Below are 5,821 nucleotides of genomic sequence, written 5' to 3'. Positions count from 1 at the left end.
GATCGAACGTTGCCTAAATGAAATATCTAATTATTATTTTGACACATAACCCGCATGTCACTGCTATCACGTCATATCATGACAGCTCGCGTGACGTCTGTGTTATATTAGCGGGTGGTGGTAGGTTGTGGAGGCTGTCAGATCGGCTTTGAACGTCCTACATATATACGATTGAAGTGGATACCAACATTTTAACATTTGGTACCAACATTTCGACATTTCGTTTCAACATTTCGACATTTGGTCCCTAAATGTTGACCAAAAATATCAATATTTTGGCATTGGTGCCAACATTTCACATTTCGATATTTAGAGCAAACATTTTCACATTTGGAACAAAAGATTCCACATTGGACACTTACATTTCAATATTCTGCAAAATGAGCTCGCGCTGGCATGCAAAGGAGTTTTTACATATAAATCTGGTGTTAAAGTGCAGAAAATATGCCACCTCTGAGTCATCTCTAACCCCACTGGAATATCCACTGAGACGTACACACGCATAGACACGGAGGAGGCAGAGAGAGAGTGAGAGAGAGAGAGAGAGAGAGAGAGAGAGAGAGAGAGAGAGGGAGAGAGAGAGAGAGAGAGGGAGAGAGAGAGAGAGAGAGAGAGGGAGACAGACAGACAGACAGACAGACAGACAGACAGGGACAGACAAACAGACAGACAGAAGGACGGACGGACGGACTGACGAACGGACATTAAGACAGACAGACAGACAGACAAAGACATAGAGAACCAATTACGTATGTCAATATGCAATGCAAATGATGACGTATTATATCTACCTTCTACGTCAACAGCATCATTAGCCTACAATCCCAATTGCTTCCGCAATATTCTTTTTTTAATTTTTTTTATTGATATATATACATAAAGACAAGTTTACAAATATACATTGGCCCGTGTATACAATTAACATACATTTAATATTCTTAGGATTCGCTTGGGGGTAGGGTGAAGATCGAGACAAGATAATCCCCGCTGTCTTTTACAGTCTGGTGGGCAAACTCATACTGGGAACGTCAGAACGACGTTTAAACGAATGTTGTTATCGTGTGCTCAAGCCTTCTCGGGATAATTAAGGAATGAGGTCATTGAACAATGTTTCAAAAATTAAATAGATACAACAAATTATAGAAATTGAAAGGAGAAAGAAAGGGATGGATGGAGGAACACACACACACACACACACACACACACACACACACACACGCACGCACACACACACACAAACACACACAAACACACACACACACACACACACACACACACACACACACACACACACACACACACACACACACACACACACACAGGCAGTAAATCAACAACATCGGCTTCATATTCTGACACCATTACAGCGTAGTTGGAACCTCTCCCTGACTTAATATGCCAAGAGGGTCGTTGGGTGCAGGCCATCACATTTCCTAGACTAGCGCACTCATAGGCCGGCTTTGGTGAAGATGGTAAGTTTTATTTACACATCCATTTGTAAGGCCTGAGCCTAGGTAATTGTGAGCAAGCTTTCTGGTCGTTATACTCAATACAATGAAGACCAAATCCCGCTCAGCCTCACCTAACTAGATGATCTGATTCACACACAAAAAGCAACTAACACACAAACAAACAAATAACAAGTCGCGTAAGGCGAAAATACAACATTTAGTCAAGCTGTCGAACTCACAGAATGAAACTGAACGCAATGCAATTTTTCAGCAAGACCGTATACTCGTAGCATCGTCAGTCCACCGCTCGTGGCAAAGGCAGTGAAATTGACAAGAAGAGCGGGGTAGTAGTTGCGCTGAGAAGGATAGCACGCTTTTCTGTACCTCTCTTCGTTTTAACTTTCTGAGCGTGTTTTTAATCCAAACATACCATATCTATATGTTTTTGGAATCAGGAACCGACAAGGAATAAGATGAAAGTGTTTTTAAATTGATTTCGAAAATTTAATTTTGATCATAATTTTTATATTTTTAATTTTCAGAGCTTGTTTTTAATCCAAATATAACATATTTATATGTTTTTGGAATCAGAAAATGATGAAAAATAAGATGTACGTAAACTTGGATCGTTTTATAATTTTGTAATGACCAAAGTCATTAATTAATTTTTAAGCCACCAAGCTGAAATGCAATACCGAAATCCGGCCTTCGTCGAAGATTGCTTGGCCAAAATTTCAATCAATTTGATTGAAAAATGAGGGTGTGACAGTGCCGCCTCAACTTTTACAAAAAGCCGGATATGACGTCATCAAAGGTATTTATCGAAAAAAAGAAAAAATGTTCGGGGATATCATTCCCAGGAACTGTCATGTAAAATTTAATAAAGATCGGTCCAGTAGTTTGGTCTGAATCGCTCTACACACACACACACGCACAGACACAGACGCACACACACACACACACACACACACACACACACACACACACACACACACACACACACACACCACGACCCTCGTCTCGATTCCCCCTCTATGTTAAAACATTTAGTCAAAACTTGACTAAATGTAAAAACAAACAATCAATCAATGAAACAAACAAACAAACAAACAAACAAACAAACAAACAAATAAACACTCAAACAAACAAACACCTTACTAACTAATAAACAAAACAAAACTAACAAACTAACAAACATAAACCCACACAAACAAACTTGAAATTGACTTCCGCGAGAAGAGAGTCGGGGAACAAAGATGATCTCGATGATAATTTTTTTGGTGTCAGTAATGGAAAGGTCGCCTGTAAGGTCACCGCTACGCTGCGCATGTGTTGATGGCCTGCATTTTTAATAACAAAGATCGATGTTTTATCTTTGTCGTATTTAGAAGTGAGGAAAGTTTAAGCGTGTACGCCTTCTATATGCTCCCTCATATGTCATATTAAAGCAAGCTTATATAACTAAAGTACCGTGTAATAGTAATGAAGATCAAATCCAAATGTGCCTCATGTAGACTTTTCCAAACTGTCACATCAAAGTTGGAGGGGATGGGCGCATGTAACCAGCTCGTTGTTATCTCGTCTTTTTGTGACAGTCTGTCTGGTTTATATGACTGTGACAATTCTATTTAAGCGAAAATGTAGAGTACTATTTGGGAGTGCGTTTTAAACACAACACTGGGTTTTTATTTCATTTGTTTTTCGTTTTACTATAGTTTTGCTCAATCACTCACTGGCTCAGCAAGCAATCGAGTTATTTCTTTTGAAACAAATAAAACAAAATACATTGTGGAAATGTATTTTTGTTGTTGTTGGTTTTTTTTATTATTGTTGTTGTTGTTGTGCGTGTGTTTGCTGGTTTTTGTTTTTTTAACTCTCTGGGGCAGTATGATTCCACGTAATGTCCAATGTCCAACTTATTGATTCGAGTGCCTGTGGCTCCCTCTCTATATCTTTACCATAACGTATTTAACGTGCAGCATCACTGATGGCATTACAGACTCATGACACTTTCGTCAATCTGTGATCCATATAAACCCTACCCAACCCCCCCCCCCCCCTCCACCCCCACAACCACACCCCCTGTCTTCATGCCCCCCTCCCCTCCTCCACCATCCTATTAATGATTTGTCGTACTCTTCATTGTGACTTTTGGAGGCCGTAGATGTATCACTGATAACGTCTTTCAAATAAAAATGAAGGGAAATATATGGGACCATGTGTCACACGCAGAGCGGAGATTCGGCCTGAAGTGAAATACACTGAACACAAAAAGTTAAGGATATTTTTTCAGTGGTATGGCACAGATGTTTAACAGCAGTGGTTTGGTCAGAAACATATGTATATTTGAAGATCTTCCTTTGTTCTGTTCACAAATGTGTTTCTTGGATTTGAGCAATATGTGGGTAGGACGTCACGGGTCCTTCATCACGCCTACCCTCAAAGATTACGTTTTGTGACGGTATGATTCACTTTCAACCGTCGAAACCTGTGACGTCGTACCCAAGGACCAGTGACGTCACACACAAATATTGCTCAAATCCAAGAAACATATTTTTCAGCAGTAGAAAGGCAGATCTTCAAATACACATATGTTTTTGACCAAAACACTGCTGTTTAACATCTGGGCTATACTACTAACAAATATATCCTTAACTTGAACGGTGTCGTTCACTGCAGAAACAGCTACCAGTAGACGCACGTACGTCTCTACAAGGAGGAAGAGTACTTATCATTTCAGCCTGCACACTGATTCGAATGTCAGGTACACATGACTAATATCACAACCATGCACTCACGCACATACACACGCGCGTGAGTATACGCACAGACAGAGCAGACTGAAAAACATATAAACATTCAGATACAGAAACCGACATAGACATAGAACAAGTCGCGTAAGGCGAAATTACTACATTTAGTCAAGCTGTGGAACTCACAGAATGAAACTGAACGTAGTCCGCCGCTAGTGCAAAAGGCAGTGAAAGTGACGAGCCTGTTTGGCGCGGTAGCGGTTGCGCTGTGCTTCATATAGCACGCTTTACTGTACCTCTCTTCGTTTTAACTTTCTGAGCGTGTTTTTAATCCAAACATATCATATCTATATGTTTTTGGAATCAGGAACCGACAAGAAATAAGATGAAAGTGTTTTAAAATTGATTTTGAAAATTTAATTTTGATCATAATTTTTATATTTTTAATTTTCAGAGCTTGTTTTTAATCCAAATATAACATATTTATATGTTTTTGGAATCAGGAAATGATGAAGAATAAGATGAACGTAAATTTGGATCGTTTTATCAAATTTTGTTTTTAAACAATTTTCAGATTTTTAATGACCAAAGTCATTAATTAATTTTTAAGCCACCAAGCTGAAATGCAATACCGAAGTCCGGCCTTCGTCGAAGATTGCTTGGCCAAAATTTCAATCAATTTGATTGAAAAATGAGGGTGTGACAGTGCCGCCTCAACTTTTACAAAAAGCCGGATATGACGTCATCAAAGGTATTTATCGAAAAAATAAAAAATTTCCGGGGTTATTATTCCCAGGAACGCTCATGTCAAATTTTATAAAGATCGGTCCAGTAGTTTAGTCAGACAGACAGACAGACAGACAGACACATATACACCACGACCCTCGTCTCGATTCCCCCTCTATGTTAAAACATTTAGTCAAAACTTGACTGAATGTAAAAAGATACACGCATGGCCGCACACGCGCGCGCGCGCGCACACACACACACACTCACACCAACACATACACACACACACACACAGACTCACATACACACACACACACACATACACACACATACACACATACATACACACACAGACACACACACACACACTTACAGACACACACAGACACACACACACAGACACACACACACACACACACACACACACACACATATATGCACGCACGCACGCCTATACACACACAGACCGGGAAATAAACTGAAGACGGATCCTTGGCTTTGGTCCGCGATGTAAAATAATTTATTGACATGATATACTCAAATAATGTCGCTAACATAGTCGTACTTTTTGTCACCATCGTGTCATGTTATCGTAGTTTCAATGCTTCAAGTTTAAAGGCACAGTAAGCCTCCCGTAAACCACCACAGAGCTCCCCGAGCGTCTACATACAGTACAAGCATACAAGTTTCCATTTGAACGCTCACCGAACGGGAACATCCTGGCTGCTTTCTGTCGAGCGTGAGAAATTTTCAAAGAATTTATTTTGATGGACCTGCTCCTCTACAACAATAGCGCCTCGTTTTGGTGCTGGACGGCTGTTATGAATATTCAATACCGGAAATCACGCCCGGACAGTAAGCCTCCCGTAAACCATCACAGATACTGTC

This window comes from Littorina saxatilis, linkage group LG2 (assembly GCF_037325665.1).
Source record: "Littorina saxatilis isolate snail1 linkage group LG2, US_GU_Lsax_2.0, whole genome shotgun sequence".
Lineage (NCBI taxonomy): Eukaryota > Metazoa > Mollusca > Gastropoda > Littorinimorpha > Littorinidae > Littorina > Littorina saxatilis.
This window is presented reverse-complemented; position numbering follows the sequence as displayed.